This window comes from Leptonychotes weddellii, chromosome 12, assembly GCF_054177405.1.
Source record: "Leptonychotes weddellii isolate Sample4059 chromosome 12, ASM5417740v2, whole genome shotgun sequence".
Lineage (NCBI taxonomy): Eukaryota > Metazoa > Chordata > Mammalia > Carnivora > Phocidae > Leptonychotes > Leptonychotes weddellii.
In genome coordinates this window covers 15677516-15704381 of record NC_138380.1, presented here as the reverse complement: position 1 = coordinate 15704381, position 26866 = coordinate 15677516, and the positions used below count along the sequence as shown (strand labels likewise).

Here is a 26866-nt window from a genome sequence, read left to right as displayed (position 1 = left end):
TTATATAAAATTCCATTAACAGCCAAAACTAAGCTCTGATAACAAGCAGAACAAAGATTGATTGTGGAGAAGAGGTACTGAGTACAAAGTGGTAGGAGGGAATTTTCTGGGGTGACTGGAATGTTATATATCTCAACAGAGATATGAGTTACATAGCTGCAAGCATTTATCACAACTTAACACTCAATACATTTCTTATTACTCACATATTTTATCATTTACTATATATTCATTACTTACTGCTTATCATTCACTTATACATCACTCACATATTTCACTGTATGTAACTGATACCTGAAACTGTTTAAGTATCTTTTTAAAAAAAACCCATAAACAAAATCTCTACTTATCTGCTCTCTGTGCCTGTAGAGTTCTTACAGGTAAGCCTACTCTATTACAATTTGGTTCAACTATTCAGCTGGTGGGAAAGACTTGGAGGGAAGCAAAGCACAAAGTAGGAGAATGAGAAGAGGAAAGTGGGGGGAAGTTTCCCAGTACATGTCCTAGAAGTATAAAATCTGAACTATTCAAGATAATTATCCTAAATTACCAACAAACCTTCAGTGAGTCAACTGGGAATAGAGAGAGGAGATTCTGGTTGATAAAAGTCACTATGCATGCAAATCCAGTAAGATATCAATCAAGCTACTGAAAAAAAAACTGGTATCTTATAAAACATGAGATACCTCAAAACCTCTACGACTTAAACTACAGAACATTTTTGCCATTATTATGAGAATTGTGACACAAGCCTACAAGCACCACCTTCCAAATGGTCCCAAAATTGTAAATAGGTAGCTATGAAAAGACAAATTAAAGATGAATTTTGGGCATCTGGGTGGCTCAGTCATGATCTCAGGGTCCTGGGATGGGGAGTCCTGCATCGGGCTCCCTGCTCAGCAGGGAGTTTGCTTCTCTCTCTCCCCCTACCCCTCTCCTCCCTGCTCATGCTCTCTCAAGCTCTGTCTCTCTCGCTCTCTCTCAAATAAATAAATAAAATATGAAAAATTAAATTAAAAGACTAATTTTAAAGGGATCTGGTAACACTGTTTTGGGAAACAAATCATCAAGAGATAAAGGTAGAAAACAGCCTTGAAAGTAAATTATTGATTGTTCTTTTCCTTCTGTGAACTCCATTTACTCAGCTCCTGAGTACACAGTGATTTGCATTACTCATAACTATCTTATGTTACATGTGATAATCTTGTCACTCAACTAGCCTTACGCTAGTGCCCTGAAGGCAGTGTTCCTAACCTAGCAGAGAGTTATACAGCACACTCACTAGCCAAACGACATATTGCTATTACATTAATTGTTCCTCACTACAAGTAGGTCATGGCAGAAAGCATCTTATATCACTTAAGCAACATTCTCAAACTAGTCCTAAAATGATTGGTTTCAAAGGAAATTAAAGAAAAAAAAAAAGTTAATTATACACCTCACAAATTATAAAAAATTCTAAACAAAACAAGAGTTTTAACAAGTGTTACAAAGAGAAAAGTAAATAAAAATATTCATTCAACCTATTTAAGTGTTTCCTGTTTTTGGACAAATGAACTATGACATGCTTAATTTTAAAGATTATTTTAAAAGATTTCTAAACTTCTCTTAGTTAAATTACTTATAGTTTAAAAACTATATTCAAAAACAATAAGGAAAAAGTGGGACTATACTAATATTTTTTGGCTAAGTAAAAAGAATAAACAAGAAAAACCATCAAAATATGACAAAAGTAGTTTTTTATTCACATCCCTGAAAAATATATTATGGCATTACTAACATGGCAAAGAATTAAAAAGTAAGTTTTTTTTAATGGACTGAACCGAGTAGACACAGAGAGACAGATTAAGCACAGTATTAATTGCCAACTGCAGGATAAAAGTAGTGTATTATTCTATTCAGAAATGAGAGGGACATCAGACAAAAGAACTCCTCTGTTTCAAGAGTACAATAGTACTCTTTATGACTTTCCTTCCAGGGACACTCTATTTCATTATGCTAATAACCAGTCTTAATTTTTAAACTGGTTTTGATTCAAAACATTAACATAGTGCTAGAAGGCTACATAACCAAATGTTCTGGTTAAGAGTTAACATTTTTTTCAACCTGCTTCTGATTTGTTGTTCCTATTAAATTTCTACACAAAGCAAATGAAAATGTAAACAAAAGCAACTCCACAAGGCCATTTTACTCCTAGTTAAGGAAACATTTTAAAATAGTGATACCAAATTCTAAATATATTGAAACTGAGATGCTTACACACTGCTGATAGCATTACAATTGGTTCAATCCTTATGAAAATCAATACAATGCAAAATCTATAATGATGACACCATCCTCTGCTGCAGCAATATTCCAGTGAATAATTCAACTAAAAGAAACGTAAGCTGTTTCAACCTTGCTTAACACTTGAGAGTGAAGTTAATACATCTTGCAGTCAATCTGAAGGAGCTACACAGTCTGGTTTAAGTCCGTTATAAAGATCTGTATTTCTAGCACCCAAACTGCCTTCACTGTCTTCCACAGGTGTCGCCTTTGCAACAGAACCACCAATGGCAATTACATGAAAAAACTTTATCAAAGATATGGGTAAGTCACATAAAAACAGAATTCTCTATTTTAAAATCTCATCACCAAGAGACCAACATCATGACTGGTACCGTTAAGGTGAAAAGCAACTGAAATACAAAAGAATTAAAAGAACTGGGAGACTCACTGAATAGGACAACAGAGTTAGGAGTCCTACAATATCAAAGAGAAACTGCTTACAATTTTCTCAGTCCTTTACCCAATTGTTAAAAAATACTAATGGCAGAATTCATCAACAAAATTAAGCAGACCAGACTAAAACTCTGTGTTAAATACGCTGCTGCCTAAAACCTGATGAATTAACTCTTCTTGACAAAATTTCAGTGTACAGTATGTAAGAAAATCCAATTTGGTAGAGGATCAAAAGGAAACTAGCAAATACCAACTATAATCTGTAAAATTATGTAAAAACAAAAATCTGATCAATAAATTACATGTTTGCTGTAAAATGTAAAAGGCAAAGAACTGACCCCAGTAAAAATAATTTCAGGTAAAAAAAAAAAAAAGCTTGAAATGAAAAATGTAATGTCATTATGTAGAGACCAAAAAATTTAAATGATTCAACACAATTTCACACAGAAGATAATCTGATTAAAATTCACATTTATGCAGCCATGAGGAAGGAAGAGGCCATCCACCTAACCCACAAGATCGGTCATCAACCAGGCAGTCAATGGCATAATATACAACCTTCACATCAGAATATTAATGGTATAATAAGTGACTGATAGGGATGCCTGGGTGGCTCAGTTGGTTAAGCGTCTGCCTTTGGCTCAGGTCATGATCCCAGGGTCCTGGGACTGAGTCCCACATTGGGCTCATTGTTCAGCGGGGAGCCTGCTTCTCCCTCTGCCTGCCATTCCCCCTACGTATGCTCTCCTCCCCTCTCTCTCTCTCTGACAAATAAAATCTTTAAAAAAAAATAAGTGACTGATAAAAATAATTGTGAGTTTATGTCCCCATCTTATTTCAGAAAGTACGGTAAAGAATATATGACAACAGGAAAACACTAATATTATGGTAAGTAAAATGAACACAAAAAAGTAAAACATAAAATAAAAAGACTGAAAGGAAACACAGTAAAACAAACTTGCAAACAAAAGTTTAGCTTTGGGAGACTTTTCTTCGGCATGTCATTTTCAAGGGTTCTGTAATGAATATATACTAGAAATATTTTAATTTTACTAGTTAGTAAAAATGATAAAAATCAAATTACAACAAGTGTACCTATATTAACTTTTATTTCCATCTTTTAAACCCCCAATGGCAACCACTGTAAATAATTCTTGTGTATTCTTCCAGATATATATAAACATATACTTATAAATTTTTTTTAATTTTATTTGATTTAAATTCAATTAATTAACATATAGCATATCATTAGTTTCAGAGGTAGAGTTCAGTTATTCATCAGTTGCATATAACACCCAGTGCTCATTATATCACATGCCCTCCTTAATGCCCATCACCCAACTACCCCATTCCCCCCCACCTAAATATATCTTTTTAAACTGGAAATGAAAAGGTACACTGTTCTAAACTATCAAGGTACACTATTTTGAGCCTTCCCTTTATCATTTAACATACACTAAGAATGTTTCTATCTTAATACATACTCCACTCTTTTTCATGGCTACAACATATTCCATCAAAGAAATGCACACATAATTTAACAAACCCTACTGACATTAATTTCAGTAGTTCCCAGTCTTCTGGTATTACAATAATGCAATGCACACCCTAAACATATGTTTCTGTGCATTAGTGTACCAGAAACAAACCAATTCTCCAAACTTCAGTATGCTGAACAATAAACTCACTGAAATTACCAAATTTACAAATTCATCTCAAGGATCTGAACAAATGAGACATATGAACCCGATTATATATTACTTATATTACACTCATATATTAACACATTATATGTATTTATAATATAGTGTGTACATATAAATATATTTATATTTAATAACTTAATATGCATTGATTTTTCATCTATATATTTACATATATGTTATTATGGAAATAAATGTAGATATATTTATAAATATTATTTCTTTTTTAAAGATTTATTTATTTATTTTAAAAGGAGCGGGGAGGGACTGAGGGAGAAGAGGAGAGAATCTCAAGCAGAGTCTGTGCCGAGCAAGGAGCCCGGCACAGGGCTCAATCTCACGACCCTGAGATCACAACCTGAGCGGAAACCAAGAGTCGGATGCTTAACCAACTGCACCACCCAGGAATCCCTGTAAATATTATTTCTACAAATATTTTCTATTTATTAATATGTTAATAAACAGATTTGTTAATTTTGTGTTTCTAGTCATTACAATTTTTAATTTGTCTTTTGTGATGAGATTTAGGTCACTTTTTTTCATTTGCTCACATTCTTGCTTGAATGAAATATTTCATTATTCTAGTCTTTAATTTTATTATTCCCAATGCCTTAATATCATTCTTATTAGCATTTCTACTGGTATGGTTGCTCCAGATATTTTTCAGTACATATTTACAGTAAACACATGTTAGATCTATAGTGAAATAAAGATTACTGACTGTGAAATGTCTTTTGGAAAATAAAATACACTCATAAAAATCAACCAAGCTATGACCATTAGCTTACAAGTTGAACATTCCTTAAAATAATGTTATGAGGACAAAAAGAAAACTGTCAACCAAATCTCATCAAAAATCTTCAAAAGCTGTTTAAATCATTCCATCCAATACAAATAGCTGTAAATTTTAGTCAAAAACAAAAAAGCAAGGCTGGTATATGCACTTTGAAATTAACAAAAGAAACCTAAAAATACCAAAATACTAAAATAAATAAATAAAATAACTTTTTAGAAGACTAGAGAAAGCAGAAAATGCCGGGAAAAAACTTTTCAAAGGACTGGAAAGAAATCAGAGTATACGGAAAAATTCTCCCATGAAATAATCTAATTTTGTCCATATTCACTAGGAAAATATTTTCCTGAAAACATTGATACGAAGAATTGGTAAATATGACAAAACTGACCTGTAGATTAAGTGACCTAGAGCCAGTATATCTGTAAAAAAAAGAGTCCTAGAAATGAAATTGCTGGATCAAGCATGGTATGTGCAATTTTTAGTTTTTACAGACACTGCCAAATTGCCCTTTAAAAAGTTACACAAATCTGCATTCTCACTAAAACCTATCAGAACCACACGAGAACCAAAAATTTTAATCCTTACCAATCTAAAATGTAAATACTGCAATCACTGTTATTTTTAATTTGCATTTTTAAAAAATTTAAGTTAAGAGTGTATATACTTTATAATGGAAAAAAGTCCTTTCAAATTAAATTCTGAAAAAGTATGAAAAATATTTACATAATAAATTTTTAAGGCATACAAAATGGCTTTACACTAAACACAACAATGTAGAAACAAGTTCGCATATTAATAAGAAATCATGATAAGATGCAAAAAAATGAAAATGCTGTTTATTTTAGGATTCTGGAATTATACGTTTTTTTCATTCCTTTTCCAAAATTTTCTCCAGTGTTATTATTATGCTGATTTTCTGTTAACAAAAAGTTCTAGTGGCTTAGAAGTAAAGAATAATCACAGCTTTTTATGCCACTCAGGCTTTTTTTATTTCCTGTCAATGGCCCACCCAGTTTTCAACTGCCTGGTGCCAAAACTGGATCATAATCTTCAATTTAGCACCTTCCTCCATTCTCTAAATCCTGGTAATTAAATCCTGTTGACTGTATTCCTTTAATAGGTCTCTCTTACACACCCTTTGGTCTCAATTTCAACAGGATAACTAATATAGGATCTAAATGAAATCTCTCTCCTCTAGAATCCAATTTGTATACAGTTCTGTCTGATTAACTTCCCTTCCGACCAGGGCTTATGAGACTTCACAATACATACAAATCAGTTGGGTATCTTGTTAAAAATGCAGATTCTGATTCTATAGGTCTGAGGTGGGGTATTAAATTTTACATTTCTAATAAGCTCCCAGGTTAGCTAATGCTTTATATGTACAGCATTCTTCAAGCAACTCTTCAAATTAATAACCTTTAATTTGGCTTACAGATTCCTGTTCAAATTTAAATTCTTTCCTTGCGCTCAGGAACCCTCTCTACTGCATAACCTACTACTACTACTGCATAACCCTACTGCCTCACAGAATGCCCTCCTCACTCTCCTTCCCACAGGCCATGCTCATTTTGGGAAAGCAGTCCCCTTAGATAGATAATGTTCATTTCAACTTCCTCTCCCACTCCACCTACCATTCAGTCAAGTATTATCTTTTCACAAGACTGCACAAATTAACCCTGTCCACATTCTTTAATTATTCCTTTTCTGAATTCCTAAAGTCCATTAAGCATCTGGTGTCTAATGTCTTATATATTAGAACCACTGCAGAGGTATTCATGTTATGTCCCACAAAGTATCATGAGGACACAAATTTTCCTCTCATTTAATTCCTAGCAATATGCTTATCATATAATTCCTAATTCAGTCTAAATTTATCCAGAGAATCATACTTTATGGGTGGCTTTTGAAAAAATAACAAAAACATACTGCAATATTTCACCTTGGAGCAGTAATATTTTAAGGCTAACTTGCCTCTAGTATAAATATAAATTACACTGCCAACATAAAAACTAGTGACAATTTAGAAGAATATTACATATTGTTTAAAACTACAGAAAATGAGACATGGGACACGGAAATAAAGGATTTATGGGAAATAAATAATTCTTACTAAGGGGGAGGAAGTAAGAATAAAAAGAAAGTTATTGTCAATGATGCTATACAAACCAGCAATAAGGGACATGAACAAATAAAATGGATCAGGCAAGGGTAAGAAGAGAGTAGGAAGGAAGAGGCATAGGAAGAGAGGTAGGTGATATTCCAGGAAAACTCAGTAGAGTCAAAAATAAGTAGGAGAGGGCACCTGGGTGGCTCAGTTGGTTAAGCGACTGCCTTCGGCTCAGGTCATGATCCTGGAGTCCCGGGATCGAGTCCCGCATCGGGCTCCCTGCTTGGCAGGGAGCTGCTTTGCCCTCTGACCCTACCCCCTCTCATGTGTTCTCTCTCATTCTCTCTCAAATAAATAAATTAAATTAAATTTAAAAATCTTAAAAAAAAAAAAAAAGTAGGAGAACATACATTCTTTTCAAGTGCCCATGGAACATTCAGCCAGATAAACAACACCCTGGGCCATAAAACAGAACTCAACCAATTTCAAAGGATTGAAATCATACATAGTATGTTTTCTCTGATCGTAATGAAATCCAACTAGAAATTAATAAATTATCTCCCCACACTTGAAAATACACCAACATACTGCTAAATAATCCATGAGCCAAAGAGGAAGTCTCAAAGAAAATAATAAAATAGAGCTACTGTGTCTCAACTCTACTTCAATTAAATAAACAAATAAAAAGTTAAGGAAAAAATACATAGAGCTAAGAGAAAATGACAATGCAGCATATCAAAATTTGTAGAATTGCAGCTAAAGCAGTAACCAGAGGAAAGTTTATAGAACTACTTACACTAGAAAAAAAGAAAGGTCTCAAATCAATAATGTTAGCTCCTACCTCAAGAAACTACAAAATGAGGGGCGCCTGGGTGGCTCAGTTTGTTGGGCGGCTGCCTTCGGCTCGGGTCATGATCCCGGAGTCCCGGGATCAAGTTCCGCATCAGGCTCCCTGCTCGGTGGGGAGTCTGCTTCTCCCTCTGGCCCTACCCCCTCTTGTGCTCTTTCACTCTCTCTCTCTCTCTCTCAAAAAATTTAAAAAAAGAAACTACAAAATGAAGGGGAAAGTAAACAGAAAGGAAATAATAAAGGGCAGAGATGAAAATAATTGAAAACAAAAACAAGACAGAAAAATTAATGAAACCAAAAGCTGGTTCTTTGGGAGGGGGGAGAGGAAACTGACAAACCTCTAGCAAGACTGACAAATATAAAAAGAGAAAACACAAGAATCATAAATATCAGAATGAAATAGCAGATTATTACTGAGATCCAGCAGCCATAATAAGGTAATACTAAGAACTTAATGCTCATAATTTCAACAACTTAGAAAAAAATAAAACCAATTCTTCAGAAACTACACATTATTAAAACTCAAGCAAGATGAAACAGATAATCTGAAAAGTCGTACAAACAATAAAGAAATCGAACTCATAGTTTAAAAGCTCAGGAAAAAGAAATCCTCTAAGTTGGCTTCACTAGAGAGTTTTACCAAAAAATTAAGGAATTAATTCTAATTTTACACTATTTTTCCTTTAAAGAGGAAGGAATACTTCCCAACTCATTTTATGAAGCCAGTATTACTCTGAGACCAAAATAAGACATAGTACCAAAAACCAAGACTTCAGGCCAATATTTCTCATGAACTTAGACGCAAAAATCCTGCACAAGATATTAGCAAATAAAGTCCCGCGATATATAAAAAGATTATTGGGATTTATCGTAGGTATGCGAAGCTGGTTTAACGTTTGAAAATCAATGTAATCCACCATATCAAAAGGCTAAAGGAAAAAAAAAAGAATCATACTGGTTGACAGAAAAAGCATTCCACAAAATTCATAATAAAAATTCTCAGTAAACTAGGAATAGAGGGGAACTTCTTCAACTTGGTAAAGAACATCTACAAAAAGCCCACAACTAGTATCACACTTAAATGGTGCCAACCATATGCTTCCCCTCTAAGCTCAAGTAAGGTAAGGACGACAATCTTATTCAACATAATTATGGAAGCTCCAGCCAGCCAATAAAGTAAAAAAAGGAAACAAAAAGCAAATAGACTGGAACAAAGAAAAAAAAACCTATTCCTATTTGCAGATGATATGGTATTTTAACTAGAAAACCCCAAGGAATAACCCCTTGAACAAAAAATCCCCTAGAACTAAGATTGAATTCTGCAAGGTCACAGGATACAAGATTAACACATAAAGATCAAATTTCTGTACACTAACAATAAACACATGAAAATCTAATTACAAATACAATGCCATTTGCAATCATACCAAAAAAACCTGAAATACTTAGGTATAAATCTAACAAAACTTGCAGGATCTATATGTTGAAAATTACAAAATGCTGATGAATGAAATAAGACTTAAATAACTGGAGAGACTTACTACTGATTGGAAGATACAACATAGTAAAGATATCAACACTCCTCAAATTGATCTATAGGTGTAATGCAATTCCCAGCAAAACCTCAGAAAGATTTTGAGACATAGATAAGCTTATTCTAAAAATTACATGAAAAGGGAAAAGTCCTACAACACCTGGAGTCAAGTGGGAGGAATCACTCTTCCTGATACTAAAGCTTACTGTATAGCTACAGTAATCAAAACAGTGTGGTACTCATGGAGAAAGACATACAGATGGATGGAAGAGAATAGAAAACCCAGAAATAGGTCCTCACAAATATGCCCAACTGATTTTTGACACGTGTGCAAGGAATTCACTGTAGGAAAGGTAGCCCTTCCAACAGATGGTGTAGGAGCAACTGTACTTAAAAGAAAAAGGAAAAAAGAACCTCAACCTAAACCTCATGTCTTATACAAAAATTAGTCCAAAATACATCATACACTTAAATGTAAAATGTAAAATTATTAACTTTTAGAGAAAGCCTTCGAAACTTAGGACAAGACATAGAATTCTTAGACTTGACACAAAAAGCACAATACATAAAAGAAAGAACGGACATACTGACCTCAACAAAATTAGAAACTTTTGCTCTGTGAGGTGCCCTATTAAGAGGATGAAAAGACAAGCTATAGAGTAGGAGAAGATATTTGCAAACCGTATTTTGGACAAAGAATTTGTATCAAGAATATATAAAGAACCCTCAAAACTCAACAGCAAAAAAAAAATCCAATCAGAAAATGGGCAAAAGACAAACAGACGTTTCACCGAAGACGATATACGAATGGTCAATAAGCAAATGAAAAAACATTCTACATCTTTAGCCATTAGGGAATGCAAATGAAAACTATGAGATATCACTACACATCTATCAGAATGAACTACAGAACAAAAAAAGGGATAATACACAATCTCATTAGAATCTGGAAAAAAACTGAATCAGTCATATAACGCTTGTGGGAATGCAAAATCATAAAGCAATTCTAGAAAATAGTCTTGCAGTTTCTTTTAAAACTAATATGAACTTACTTAATGACCCAACATTTGTGCTCTTGGGCACTTATCCCAGAGAAATGAAAACTTAAGTTCATGTAAAAATCTGTACACAAATGTTAACAGCTCTATTAGCAATTGCCAAAAAACTGAAAACAAATATATCCCTCAACAGATGCACGGTTAAACAAACCGTAGTATATCCACACTGTGAAATACTACTCAGCAATTAAAAAGAACAAACAGTTGATATGCACACCATAGATGGATTCAGAAATCTTTTTTTAAGATTTTATTTATTTGAAGGAGGGAGAGAGAGAGAAAGCGCCTATACACGCGAGCAGGAGGAGGGGCAGAGGGAGAAGCAGACTCCCCACTTAGCAGGGAGCCCGACGGGGGGCTCGATCCCAGGACCCGAGATCATGACCTGAGCAGAAGGCAGACGCTTAACCTCCTGAGCCACCCAGGCGCCCCTTCAAATTATTCTTATGGATCAATCTAAATCTAAGACTGCACAGCCAACAGAAATTGGGCCTATGCTCAAAGCTTAGAGGAAACAAAAAGGGAAACGGTATTCTAAGGTCCAGAAAATTGACAAGTAGCAAAATCTTTTTTTCAGCCTATCAAAGTTATCCTTCCAGTGAGCATCTAAGAATGTGAACTTTAATGAGCTCACTTTCATTCTTCCTTTTTACAATTCCTATTATCTATATTATCTCTGTTCTCTTCTTGCCATAGATCTTCTTTTTCTCAACTGTCCTTGTTTATAAAACCTATTTTTTTAAATCAATTTCAGTCATTTTTAAAAAAGATTCAAGGGGGGTGCCTGGCTGGCTCAGTCGGAAGAGCATGAGACTCTTGATCTAGGGGTCGTAAGTTCAAGCCCCACGATGGGCACAGAGATTACTAAAAATAAATAAGCTTTAAAAAAAAGATTCAAGCGTGTTGGACCAAACTTTACTTCTTGCACTCTTCTTGTGAGTGTGCTTTTATATAATTTTCAATACCTAAGGATGTACCGTGGACTCTTTGGATGAGAATAAAAATAATAGTTTTTCTGTAAATATTCAAATGTTTAACAGAGCCATTTTTGTTAATATGTCTATGGTAACAACATAGTGTGGATTACAATGAAATATATTTTGGAGCTCAGAAGTCAACATCTCCCTTTAAATAATCCAGAGCTACCCAATTATCAGTTGTTCAGTACCCAGATCTGAGCTATATGCCTCTTGGACTTAAACACAGTTCAAAGCTTAACCTCTGTAAAAAACATTCACTGACCCCAAGATAAATCTTTTTCAACAGATGTAAAAAGAAAATATAAACAAAACCATGAACTTAAATCTTTATTATATAAAGTACTGTAACATGGGGAGGTGGGAAACAGCAGTAATGGGTGCTAAGGCTCAAGTTTATCAAAGTTTATAAAACCTAGACAGCAGACTGAGTCAGCAGGGGTTTGGATTGTTTATTCATTTGCTGGGTTTTGTGTTTAAGCAGACAAAATCTCTTTCCTCATACGTAAAATTTTCAATCCTTTTTTTTTTTTAACCAGATACAAATTGCCTTTAAAGTTATACATTAATAATGGAAGGATTGTAAAATGTACTATTAAATAGTCTAATATTAAGAAGTAAAGTAAATAAAAGATCAACTCTGATACTTTTAAGTTCCTCCTTCAAAATTCTTCCAGGCAATGGAGATAAAGAATAATTTATGCTTATGTAGTGCCATGAGCAGGGTATGGCAAAAGTCAAATACTTAAAAGAAAACTCAGGGCTTGAGAACATTAATGCTAAGAAGGATAACAATAGGGGCACTTGGAAAAAAAAAAAATAGGGACAACTGGGTGGCTCAGCTGGTTAAGCAACTGCCCTTGACTCAGGTGATGATCCTGGGGTCCTGGGATTGAGCGTGGAGCCTGCTTCTCCCTCTCCCACTCCCCCTGCTTGTGTTTTCTCTCTCACTCCCTCTCTCTCTGTCAAATAAAGAAATAAATAAAATCTTTAAAAAAAAAAAAAGGTATAACAATATAGGCAGTTGCCACTTCTGGGCCTGCCCTCTTCTCCCACCTTCAGAATGTACTTTCACGCTGACCACTATTAAACCCCTGCTTGCTTAAAAACAAACAAACAAAACAAAAACAAACAAAAAAAATCAATAATATAAAAGTATTTAACTTCAGAAAAAAATGCTTTTAAAATACATAATACCAAATTCATTTTTAGTTGAATACATAACAGATCATTAACTGAGTTAAAAACAACTGAAAGTATTAGGGCAAAGAAAAAGGTAAGTTTAGGGGCGCCCAGCTGGCTCAATCAGAAGAGCGTGCAACTCTTGTTCTCAGGGTTGTGAATTTGAGCCCCACACTGGGTACAGAGATTACTTAAAAATAAAATCACCAAAAAAAAAAAAAAAATAAGCAGTGTCCAAGAGAAATGAAAACCACTACTATAATTTTAAATTTTCTACTAGGCACATTAAGAAAAAGTAACAAAAAGTAATTTTATTTAACCCAATGCATTCAAAATGCATCTTCTGTACTAAGCATTCAAACTCCAGTATTTTACACGTAGCACACATCTTAATTCAGACTAGCCATATTTTTTTAATATTTTATTTATGTATTTAATTAATTTATTTATTTAGAGAGAGCACAAGCAAGAGGAGGGGGAAAGGGAGAGAGAATCTCAAGCAAACTCCATGCTGTGCATAGAGCCCCACCTGGGGCTCAATCTCATGAGCCCGAGATCATGACCTGAGACAAAATCAAGAGTCACATGCTTAACCAGTTGACTGAGACACCCAGGTGCCCCAGACTAGTCACATTTTAAGTGCTCGACAGCCACAGGAAGCTCATATGTTCCATATTGGATAACACAGGTCTAAGAAATGGCTTGAGAAAACAGGCATATATCTACCTTCAGACCAAGAGATCAAGTACAATAATCTGAAAGGATCTGAAATCAACAGCAACATATACACAATATCGTAATTTTTATATGATTGTTGATCCCAATACAAGAAAACTTTCTGAAAGGGAATCAAAAGAAAACTGATTACAGAACATGTGCCTTCAGAGAAAAGAACTCAAAGAAACTTAAAAAATGAACTGTTAAATTCTTTCTTGCCCACAATCTCCAAGCTTCTTTATATGCAGTAAAGTATAACTCCTCCAGAAATTATCAGCATTATGACAAGTACTTTGATTTTCCCCACAATTATACACATCATTTCTTTTTCACCTCTTTGTTATCAATTCCCCTTTTACTATCATGTTCAGTATCATTCTATTGGAAACTCTATTCACAAAAGTAAAAACAACTCCTATCCCAGCCCTAAGAATGGGTTTCAGGATATGTAAAAGGAGTTTAGAGTATAAAATACTAATTCAAATAGAGCCAAAAGTTAAGAAATACAACACTTCCATCTAGGAGTAGGAAAAAACAAAAAGGGCAGGGGTAGAGAGGACATGAAATTTGGCAGGGGATGAGGGAAAGCAAACTTTGCTATAGGACGTTACTGCTAAAGGCAGTAATGAAGTAACAGCAGAACTCTATCAAGAAAGGGTGGTCCGCTCTTACATTCAAAGCAACTTTCTGAAATAGTAACCAACTCAGACCTTCTCTTTCCAATTTCTTCAGGGATATAGGTGTCGAGTCTTTCTGTGTGTAGGGTTGAAAAGACGATGGTTAGTGGGGCACCCGGGTGGCTCAGTCAGTTAAGCATCTGCTTCGGCTCAGGTCATGATCTTGGGGTCCTGGGATCAAGCCTGGCACGGAGCATAGAGCCTGCTTGTCTCTCTCCCTCTCCCTCTGCCCCTCCCCCCACTCATGCAGGGGCACTCTCTCTCAAATAAATAAATAAAATCTTAAAAAAAAACAGGATGGTTAGTGAAAAGAGGAAGACCATGAACCATCCCTGACAACTCTTTGCCCACCCATAAAAATAGGTATAATCAAAGTCTACACTAAATATGCCATCTGCACCAATGATATTTAGTAAAATAAAACAGACTAGAACAATATCTAATCTTATCAACTCAAATGAAATTTCTTAAATGTGGTGCAAGATCTCTTGCCATCTAACTGATGTTTTCAAAGGATCATTCTAACAGCTATATTATTAACAAACTACAGAGAAAAGGGTAGAAGTAGAGCAATCCCTTAGAAGCCTGCTGCAACTACCCAGCAAGAGATGACGGTGGCCGTGGAGATGGTGAAAACTGGGTGAATTCTGTACATGTTTCAAAGGCAGAGCCAAGAATTTCCTGATGGAATAAATGTGTGAGAGCAGGAGTCAAGAATAATGCCAAGGTTTCTGGCCTGAGCAACTAAAAGCTGCCAACCTGAGATGAGGAAGGTTATGTGGGTGAAGCAGGTAGGGGAGGGCAGATATGGGAGGAAAGAGCATGAATTCTATTTTGGACATACTGAGTTTGAGATATTTAACAGTCATTCCAGTGAAGACATTAAGCAGGCAGCTAGATATACAAATCTGGAGTTGAAGAGAGTAGTCTGGGCTGGAGAAATGAATTTGAGACCCATCAACATTTAGAAATATTCAAAGCGCCCCCCCAACCCCACCCCAAAAAAGAAGATATTCAAAGCCAGGAAACTAGTAGACATCACCAAGGGAGTGAGGGTAAATAGACAAGATAATCAAGTACTGAGCCCTGGGATAATCCACCGTTTAGAGGTAGGCAAAGAGAATCTACCAAGAAAGACTAAGGAGGAGCAGCCAGTAAGTTTTAAGGAAAACCAAGGGGATATGGTATCTTAAAAGGTAAATGAAACAAGTATATCAAAGAGAAAGAGAAAATAACTTGTCAAATGTAGACTGATCACATAATACAAAGAAAGGACTCCTAGATTTACCACTGTCATTGTTAGGAGATCTGAACAAAAACAATCTTAGTACAGTGAGTGGTAGGGGCCAAAGCCTGACTGGAACAGGCTTCAGAGAAAACATGAGAAAATAATCAGAACAAGTACATTTAGACAATGCTTTAGGGGATTCTGTTGCAATGGAAAAAGAGTAGAGCAAAAGAAGATATTTTTATGAGGATAAAAATGATAGCATGTTTGCACATTAATGGGAATGATCCAGAAAAGGAAAAATTAATGATGTGAAGAGAGGGAGGAGAATTGCTTAGAGCAATGTTCAGAGTAAATGAAAGGGGATGGGATCGAATACATTAATCAGAGGAACTGGATTAGACAGAAGTAAAGACAGTTCATCTATAGTGACAGAAGGAAGGCAGAGGTCTGTGAGTCAGACCATCAGGTACGTAGATGTGGTGGTGGAGTCTGTAAATGTTCTGATGGCTTCTATTTTCTCAATGGAAGAGGAAGCAGGTCCATCAACTGAAAGTGAATATGAGGAGGAAGGCTGGAAGTCTGAGAAGAAAGGCAAGGGTTTAACTAAGTCATCTGGGAGAGGGAAAAATGAATGGGTTAAAGAAATAGACTATGACTGCCAGACAATATTAAGGGCCACCTGAAGTTTCTTACTATGAATTTAAAGTTGAGAGTGCTCATCATAGTTGTATTCTTCAGTCACTTTTAGCCACAGAGGTGCAGATGTGAAGTACTCAAGAGAATCTGACTTAACTAGAGTTGATGTTTTACCAAGTAAAGTATGAAGAAGTAAAAAAGGAGCAAGAGAGTAGAGGGCATAAGAAAGGGAATGAATATAATGATTGATCACTAGGAAATGAATGTATAATAGGTAAGAAGAAAGTCAAGGGGGCAAAGGACAGTCTGTGGACTGGAAGTCCTAATGACAGTAAAAGGTTGTTACGTTAGGGTATTAGGTAGAATGAGCTGAAAAGATAGATGGCAGAGGGGCTGCATGAATTGAAAATCATGGAAGGGTTCAAGTCATTGGTAATAAGAAGGTGTAAGATACAACCACGGAGTGAGTGACTAAGATGAGACAGTGAGCAAAATCTTTAGAGAATAATTTAGAGAAGGCCACAGTAGTAGGATCAGAGATGGCATATGCTGAAATTATGAAGAATTAAAAGTGGCAGAGTATCAGCAAGAGTAACAGTGAGCTACGAGCTATAACAGTCAAGAAAAGAGAAGATGTAACCCAGAGTGCAGTAGATGACAGCAAACAAGGGTTTATGGACAACATAACCTGTTAACAGACAAGTTTCAGGGAGGGGAGGTGAATGGAAAGTAACTGCCTCATTTTTCAGACTCAGTGGAACCAGGCTCCCTCTTCAACTCCTATATGGAGGAGGTCAGAATGGGAAATACAGTTTTCAATCATAGTGCATGGGACTCCCCACTGACCTTTGATGATGGCATACAAGAAAAAAATGAAAAACTTAATAGCCAACAGGTAAGAGGACTGCAGGGGAAGCAGTGTTTTCAGGAAAGTAGAAAGTAGAGGAAAATGTTCGGGAAAAAAACAAGGATAGAAGAAATTTTGCTGATGATCGAGAGGAGTGAAAGAACCAGAAATGTTCAGAACCCTGTGGGGATTAAAGTATGAGACTAGTGGTGACTGCCATAAAAAGGGATAAAGGATATAATGAGATTAGTCCAGATGTACTTCAGGCAAGTAATAGTGTCAAGGCTGTGAATGCTGGAGGGAAGAATGACATATAAGAAGCTCCCTGTCAAAAGAAGACAACAAACAGTCTTGGGAAGCAGGCTTAGTCTCAGGGCAAAGGGCTTCCCCTCCATCCCTAAAGATGGCTTGCAAGGAAACTATAATGTACTTGTAAGGTTGTAGAATTTTTAAAAACTAATAAAGAGTTTAGAACAGTACCTAGTATCTAATAAGCACTCAACAGTAAGGTTTTATTACCTAATCAAATGTAAAATATAATTATTGTAGCAAAAAAGAAATTCATCTTACATTTTCCTTTTCTCAGCTAAATGGATTTCTCAAGAGATTGCCAGGAAAACCACTACCAAAGTGGACTTATTTCAGAAAGGAGAGGAAATCTTTAAGGTCAACTTCTACGTAGTGTTCACCAATCTCAGAAAACCCACCTCAATGGCAGAGTAATTTATTAATTCAGCAAGCATATATTGAGCACCTACTATGTACCAACTACTATTCCTAGAACCTGGGATACATCAGGGAACAAATATCCTTACCCTAGTAGGTGGAAATCAACAACTAATAGTATATATAAAGAATAAATGGATTATATGATATATACAAAAATAAATATTATAGAAAAAATAAAACAATGCAAATATTAAAGGAAAGGGGCCCGGGTTCTAACTATAAAAAAATAGTCAGGGTAGACTTTATTGAAAAGGAGACCATTTGAGCAAAGATCTGAAGGAGCTGAGGTAGCTATGTGGATATTTGGAAAAGTTTCTTCAGGCAGAGGGAAAAGCCAGAGCAAAGGTTCTAAGGCCTTTCCATGTAGTTCTTGACATTACTTGGCAATGCTTTCATTAATTTCTTTTTTTCCTTTTTCTGTGTGAACCTCCAATCCTACTCTCTATACCTCAACAGTGGATGATGATAATAGCTAACATTTATCAAACATTTACCAGATACCAAGCATTGTTCTAAGTGTTTTAAAAGATTCAGTAACTTAATCCTTACCACAGATCTCTGAAATACATGCTGTCATTGCCTCCATGTGACAAGTGAGAGTTACAGAGTTAGCAAGTGGCAGAGTCCTGAAGCAGCGTGTGTAGTAAGTCTTCTCTATTATGAAACAAGAACATTCAGGACAACTGCCTCAAGTTTTCTCCTAATAAATAGAATCCCTCATAGTACACATTCAAGAACTAAGAAAGCTGCTATTATAATTTGTCTTCCTGCCATTTCTAGACTGAATGGTCTTTACCTAAAGTCTGCACTTCACACCTTCCTTAACCTTCCCCCCCAATCTGATTTATGTTCCCAGGCTACTGAAATTGCTTTAACATTGTTCTTGATCATCACACCACAAGCCAAAGAGCTTTCTCTATTCTCATTGCCTTGAATGTCATATTGGACTACGTCACTTTCTTTTCCTCTTAAAACTGAAGTGATACCGGGGCGCCTGGGTGGCTCAGTCGTTAAGCGACTGCCTTCAGCTCAGGTCATGATCCCAGGGTCCTGGGATCAAGCCCCACGTCGGGCTCCCTTCTCGACAGGAGGCCTGCTTCTCCCTCTCCCGCTCCCCCTGCTTGTGTTCCCTCTCTCGCTGTGTCTCTGTCAAATAAATAAATAAAAATCTTTAAAAAAAAAAAAAACTGAAGTGATACCATATTGGATTTTCCTATTCCTCATCTTTGTGACTTCTCTCTACTGGAAAATCTCTTTGTTTTCTGAAACTTAAACTTTTCCATCTTCTTTCTACCTCTCCAATTATTCCTTTAATAACACTTTTCTCACTTCGACCCCTTAAAGGCAGAGGTTCCAAAAGTTTAATTTGAGTCCTTTGTGTTTCTCTGTTAACTCACAGTCTCCCTTAAGATTCATTCATCCGAGGGGCGCCTGGGTGGCTCAGCTGTTAAGCATCTGCCTTCGGCTCAGGTCATGATCCCAGGGTCCTGGGATCGAGTCCCACATAGGGCTCCCTGCTCAGCGGGGAGTCTGCTTCTCCCTCTCCCTCTGCCTGCCACTCTGCCTACTTGTGCTCTACCTCTCAAATAAATAAAATCTTTAAAAAAAAAAATTCATTCATCCGATAAGTATTTATTGAGCTCTTACTATCTATGAGGCACTGTCTGGGCCATTTAAGGTAGATCAGTGAACAGAACAGACAAAAAAAAAAAACAAAAACAAAAACAAAAAAAACCCTCTGTCCACATAAAATCAAATAATTCTATGCTACCAAGGACACTCAAAACCATCCTCCCTTAAATACTATTTTAAACACATCACTCTCCTGACTTAAAAAAAAAAAGAACCTTACCATGATTGCAATGATTGCCCTCTTAACAACCACATCTAAATTTCTCTGCCTCAGTCCAAAACACTCCATAATCATTTTTAATCATACTTACCCAGTTTCATTTTCTAATACTCCCTGATTCAAAAGAATTCCAGGCAGGCCAGTCTTTCGACTGTCCCCTCAAACACATTACTTGTGTTTCCAGCTTGTCAAATAATTACTGAAAACGTATGTCTAGTACCTAAACATTAAAAACTGTATTGAATAAAAAAAATAAGTCTTCAAAAATGAACGCTTTCTGATTCTTTCAAATGTATAATAATGTATAATAATAGCAAACACTTACACAGGGTTTACTATGTGCCAAATACTATTCCAAGCACTTTACATATTAACTCATTTACTCCACAGATAATCCTCACATCTCCATGCTACAAATGAGGAAGCTGAGGCCCACACAGGGTAAAGTAACTTGTCCTAGGTCTGACAAGTAATAAATGGTAGAGTCAAGATTTACATTTAGGCAGTCTGGCTCCATACTACACTGCATACTCCCAGTAACAGCAATAAATAAAAATAGGGGACAATTCAAAGAGCTTGCACAGAAAACAAGAAGCTATGAAAAATTCTGTTTATGGGGCGCCTGGGTGGCTCAGTTGTTAAGCGTCTGCCCAGGTCATGATCCCAGGGTCCTAGGATCGAGCCCCGCATCAGGCCCCCTGCTCTGCGGGAAGCCTGCTTCTCCCTTTCCCACTCCCCTTGCTTGTGTTCCCTCCCTCACTGTCTCTCTCTCTGTCAAATAAATAAATATAATCTTTAAAAAAAAAACAAAAAACTCTGTTCAACTATGAAAAATCATTTAAGTTAGTCCTTTCTCCAAATACTGAAGAAAATATATCCTTTAATATCATGTCAAGTTTTAAAAATTGTAGAATTTAGTAGTACATAAAATTAAAAAAAAACAACAATCTGTAAACACAAACACATCATGTATTATTCAGAGTTCACCAAAGCTGCTGAAAATATTTGCTAGGCATGACAAAAGAATATATGGTAACACATGACTAACAAATGTTCTTTTGTTAGCATAACTGTATTAAAGTATTTTACTGTTACACTTGCTTTCATCAGGATCAAAACAGACTTGAATACAATGCAGGGAAGGTAGCTACCTTAAAAAGAGATTCCTAGCTTTACTTTTTGGAAGCAAAACTCACATCTAGGACTGTGTCCAGTATGACAGGGAAGATTTTAGTAGCAGCAAGAAATCTCAAAAAAGTACCACCAAGCATCAACTTATATAGGTACTCTTCAACCTATCACTAATTCCATGGCTACCTAAGGACCTTTTTTCCTTCTTTTAAAGATTTTATTTATTTATTTGACAGAGAGAGACACAGCGAGAGAGGGAACACAAGCAGGGGGAGTGGGAGAGGGAGGAGCAGGCCTCACGCAGAGCAGGGAGCCCGATGCGGGGCTCGATCCCAGGACCCTGAGATCATGACCTGAGCTAAAGGCAGACGCTTAACAACTGAGCCACCCAGGTGCCCCTCAAAAGCCCTTTTAAAAGGTTCCTAAGGACTCACTTGGTAAATTCATAAAGCTATTTTATAACTGAATACATAAAAATAAAAGGCAGAGGATTTTCCATAGAACAGTCTTAGAATAATACATCACTAACATATAAGCAGATGAGAAGTATCATACCTATCGTTTTCTTCTCTTTCCTGTTTCCCCTTTCCTTCTGGCAGAGAAAAGACAAATCTGTCAGGCTTTGAGCTATAGAGGTTAAAATGCACAAGGCTGGACAAGGACACTAGTTTGATTTGGAAAAGGCTAAAGTTTGTAGCCTTCCCAACTCGTACTAACAGTCTAACTTAGAAAAAAAGACCCTGAAGTGCCTGGGGGGCATAGTCAGTTAAGCATCCCAACTCTTGGTTTCAGCTCAGGTCCTGATCTCAGGGTCACGATACTGAGCCCCATGTCAGGCTCTGTGCTGGGTGTGGAGCCTGTTTGGGATTCTCTCTCCCTCTTCCCCTTCCCACCATACCCATTCTATCTCTCTAAAGTAAATAAACCTTAAAAAACAAACAAACAAACAAAAAAACCCTGAAGTATGTAACCAAAGGCAGCAAAGGAGCTGGACAATGCTTTAGTCAAAAATGCAGAGTTGCCATTGCTAGAATCTGAAGTCTTCTCACTTTATTTTCTGCCTCCCTCCCCTTTCCTGGGTTTACAATATACCTACCCGCCTGGCCGCCCAAGGCAACCCCAAAGCCACTCACACAAAGTCAGCTCCTTCCCAAGAATTGCGTGAATGAAAAAAAAAAAAAGCAAACTATTAATAATTTGAGATTTATTTAAGTTATTAAAATTGAGATAGATTTTTTTGGAGCAGGGAACCATTTTCTCCCCACTACCACCCACTGTGACCTTTATAAATGGCTCCATACTCCAAGGGACTAAATTAAAATTTCTTGGGAAAAGAATGGATTGGCAGCTACCACTTGAGATATTCTCAAATACTAAGGTTCTCCTATACTGTGTACTTGATACTTACTTCCCTCCCACATACACTGGTGGCAATTAGAAAAATATACAATCCTTCTCAAGATTTTCCTGCATGAAGGGATCTCAACTCAATCTTAAATCCAAAATTAACATACTAAAGCCCCTGTTAAACCCCCAAGAAGGCAACAGCTTTCCATTCTATTGACCATATTAGAAAGCACACATGACCAGCTATATAAAGAAGTAAAAAATGTCAAAAATAGCTCTGTCATGTTACCAGGAGTGAGGAGGTCGTAGGATGGAGGGAATGTTAAGGAAAAACAGACATGTCCCAATAATGTACTATGTTGCATCATCATCCGTATCCTTATCAATATTTCCTAAGTACCTGAAGGGTCCATGGCATTATGGTAGGTCATACCTTTTATAATACCAGGACCAAAAATGATTGGTGAATAAAGATTAATTTTGAAGTTGTTGCAAGCACCCTCAGCTTGAGCTGTTTTCAGACTCTGTGAGAATCCTTAAGATCCACATGCTATATACTGTAGAGAAGGAATACATGTGATATTGAAGGAAGCAGTAAGTGAATAAATGGCAGTACAGTATTATTCATTGATTATTTACAAAGCCAGAAGCATATCTACTTCCCCCTCTCCTGCTTTAAGACAAAATGTAAAATTTTCCTTCACAAAACAAATGCAAAATTTTCCAGAAATACAAAACGGATGAAAAAGTTGGTTTAATGAAGAGTCAACAAAACAAGAAAAGAACTTTAGGGGTCTTGTAACTTAAGAAAAATTCCAAATAGGGACACCTGCGTGGCTCAGTCGGTTAAGTGTCTGCCTTCAGCTCAGGTCATGATCCCAGAGTCCTGGGATCGAGTCCCGCATCCGGCTCTTTGCTCAGTGGGGAGCCTGCTTCTCCTCCCTCTGCCCCTCCCCCTGCTCATGTGCGCTCTCTCTCTGACAAATAAATAAATAAAATCTTTAAAAAAAAAAAAAAAAGGAAAATTCCAAATAAAAATATGGCTGCTTAGCCAGATCTATTTTTATTAATACCTTTGCAAAGCAGAGTATAACAAATTAAATCAAAGAACACATTTCCATTTAATAATGTCCCTACATTCTTCTCTAGCCTGCTGACCTAAACTTATCCATCCTTAAGGGAGCTTGGTGCTGACAATAGTTAGTGCCCTACTTCATCAGAATTTTCTGCCATTTCTTCTGCTCTCATCAGGTCATTATTAAACTTTACAGATATTTAATAATATATACTGGTTATAAGCTGTTCAAATAAGTTTCCTAATACTCCTTCTTGACTCTTTTTTTTTTTTTGAGAGAGAGGAGAGAGAGAGAGCACTCAAGCATAGGGGAAGGATGCAGAGGGAGGAGAGAATCTCAAGCAGACTCTGCGCTGAGTGTGGAGCCCAACGCAGGTTCGTTCAGGACACTTAACCTATCAAGCAACCCAGGCACCCCTCTTACTATCATGTAATTAAGACTGTCCTCTCATTCCCTAGTGAAAGAATATCTAAAATTATTTATATAATTTATATAATATAAAGCTATATAATGTAGCTATTTTCTACAGAATTTTTTTAAGGTTGTTATATATCGAGTATCATGCATCACTTCCCTTCCAAAAGCTAGGCCTGGATAATAAATTGAAGTTTACTATCAGAGATAAATCGACCACATTTCTTCAGTTCTCGATTCTTTAAAACCTTGGTGTTACTTCTGAATGTAAGGGACTGAAGAGAAAATGAAATAAATTAGCTGCCAAATCCTCTAGAACTTCAACACTAACTTCTCTCCATGGCCCCTTACCTCAGTGGCCTAGTCATTAATTTTTCACATTCAACTTAACTGTCAACCCCAAAATATGATGCACCTTACTGAAAGGCAATTTTTCTTCAAAAAAAAAAAAAAAGCACCTTTAATATGTTATCTCCTGCCTCCTGGCCAACTCTAATGGCTCCTTACAGTTTAGCAGATCAAATTCAACCTGACACTGAATATACCTTTCAAACCTAGCTCTACCCTAGTATACTAACTTATCTGACACCATTCCCAGAAATTAAGACCTTGTTCCACTGAGGTCAGACTACTTACGTCCCTCTCACATCATGCTGGTCACAGCCAGTGTTTGCTCACATATGGAATGTTCTCCTTCTGCAGATGCTCTCCCTATGCAGATGGTATATATTTTTTATTCAAGCCCCACTTTCTCTAAGAAGCCTCACTCCTAGAACTTCAGTCTGAAGATATCCCTACGCTGACATAACGGACCCAGACTATGTATACCGCACATTATTTGGATACTGCTTTGGATAGTGCTAGTTGTACTATTATGAAAGTTTACCCAGCAAGATAATAAACTCTTAAGAGGCTGGGTCATAGCACAGAAAGTGGATCTATAAGTACTCCAAGACTATTTGACAAGCTGATTAAATAATCTTGATAAAATATCAAGATATTTTATCTTACTATGTCAAAAGAGTTCCAGTACAAATGTAGTAATGATGACTAGGATTTGCTTCAAAATAATCTAGGTCAAAGAGTAGAGGGATGAGAGGTAAAGTAGGGATATAGGTGAAACCAGACTGGTTATGAGGTAATAATCTTTGAAGCTGAGTGACAACTAAAAAGAAGTTGGTGTCTACTTTTTTTTTTTTTTTTTTAAGATTTTATTTATTTATTTGACAGAGAGCGAGAGACAGTGAGAGAGGAAACACAAGCAGGGGGAGCGGGAGAGGGAGAAGCAGGCTTCCCGCTGAGCAGGAAGCCCGATGCAGGGCTCAATCCCAGGACCCTGGCACCATGACCTGAGCCGAAGGCAGACGCTTAACGACTAAGCCACCCAGGCGCCCCAAAGTTGGGTGTCTACTTTTATACTTGTTTAAAATTTTTCACATTAATACGTTTATTTTTTAAAAAGTACTAATAATGTCTTTACTTCATTTTAAATGACAAAACCGAAATATATTATAACATTTTCTTTACTCAACAAATACCTAGGTCCCAATTCAGAGTAAGAAAAAAATTTCTGGAAAGATCTAATTTGACAGGGAAGTTGCAGCATCCTAATTCTAAGAATAAAAACCAGTTAAAGGAAAAAAATGGGATCAAAATGGGAGGGGTTCTCTATCAAAAGAATAATTAATCTTACTACCAAAAGCAATACTGTTTACATTTCAAATTTTCATTCAATCACAGCATTCACAAAAAGGTCCACCCAAACCTCAAAAAATAAAAAACATCAGGAAAAAGTCATAAGCATACAAACGGTAGGAAAAAAAAGTTGCTACAATCAATGTTCAATAACACAAGTCAGCCAGTATTATTTCAGGAAACTCACAATCTGAAGACACCTACTGCCCTCAACAGGGAATGAATTAGAAGGTTCTTAAATAATCAGAAAAATTAGCACTTCCTCTTTATTCCAAAGACTGAAAAACATGGTTAAGAAATTTCAGATATTTGGCTTAATGACAATGTATCTGTTTGTAGCTGCTAAGGAACGTTCCACCCCTTTGATATTTCAGTCTATAGCTACTTTTCAAATTTCAATCAGTATTTTCCCTACAACATCATTCATTAACTTCTTCCAAAAGCAGGAATGCAACACCAGCTACCTTTAAATGCTGGCATTTTATTCTTCTAATTACACTGCTTATTTTGCCTTGACTTATTTTTTTTCCAGACTGGTTTTAGGAATAAAACAATATGATTATTTTGATTTTCCCTCCCCATACTGTCTCTAAACACTCAAGAGGTAAGACTTTAGTTGCCATAACTAAAAAAACATATTTGTTTTTGAAACGATATCTGACAGACATATAAACAAATAGCAAGGTTTATCCTCATAGCAACGTATCATCTCCTCATCACCCAAAGCAATTAAAGTTTAAAACAGGACAACCCTCTTGTATAAACAGAGTTTAGTAAGAACAAAACCTTCCTCACAAATACAGTTCTTAGGAGAAAAATAAACTCATCCTCAAATTCCCTTGTACTTGTACTATCTTGAAAATTAACTTTTTCTAGCAAGTAAAAGTAATCATCATTTTTTTGGTAGCATCTATGTTCTCCCCTTCTCATGGAAAAAACAAACAAACAAAAAAAACTGCTATGGGAAAGCTAATCCAAGGGCCAAAACAGTGTTTAAATTTTCTCTTCCATAAACTAATTTCTGATTAAAAAGTAAAAGAATTATACCATGAAAAAGAAATGTGACAAAACCCACTGAATTATATTACGTTTAAAAAAGTTAACATTTGGGGCGCCTGGGTGGCTCAGTTGGTTGAGCGACTGCCTTCGGCTCAGGTCATGATCCTGGAGCCCCGGGATCGAGTCCCGCATCGGGCTCCCTGCTCAGCGGGGAGTCTGCTTCTCCCTCTGACCCTCCCCCCTCTCATGTGCTCTCTCTGTCTCATTCTATCTCTCTCAGATAAATAAATAAAATCTTTAAAAAAAAAAAAAGTTAACATTTACCACACACTCTTTTCTAATAAAGACCACATAATAAGATTAAAAGCAATTTGGAAAAAAGTTCTTTCAGAAAACCACTAAATATGTGATTAAAAAGTCCCACTTATCTTCTTTCCTTGCATCACTACATGATTGAGTAAATTATGCCATCTTTATAATTTGTATAATCTCAACTTCCAAGAAAAAAATATTTAGAACTATCTTTAGGATACCAGGGATACTGACATATTGACACATTTTATATATAAGAATGGGCATTTGCAG

At 36.2% G+C, this 26866-nt stretch overlaps 1 protein-coding gene and 1 long non-coding RNA gene across 8 annotated transcripts in view; both read right to left on the bottom strand.

Annotated features, from left to right (window-relative positions):
* The window catches only part of CNOT4 (CCR4-NOT transcription complex subunit 4), a 145752-nt gene that overhangs the window by 114646 nt on the left and 4240 nt on the right, over window positions 1–26866 (bottom strand). The window lies entirely within an intron of this gene.
* On the bottom strand, window positions 25939–26860 carry LOC145716394 (uncharacterized). Its single transcript, XR_014139027.1, has 2 exons — window positions 26611–26860; window positions 25939–26397 (listed from the first exon to the last, which is right to left on the bottom strand). It is a non-coding gene; the product is annotated as an uncharacterized LOC145716394 (long non-coding RNA).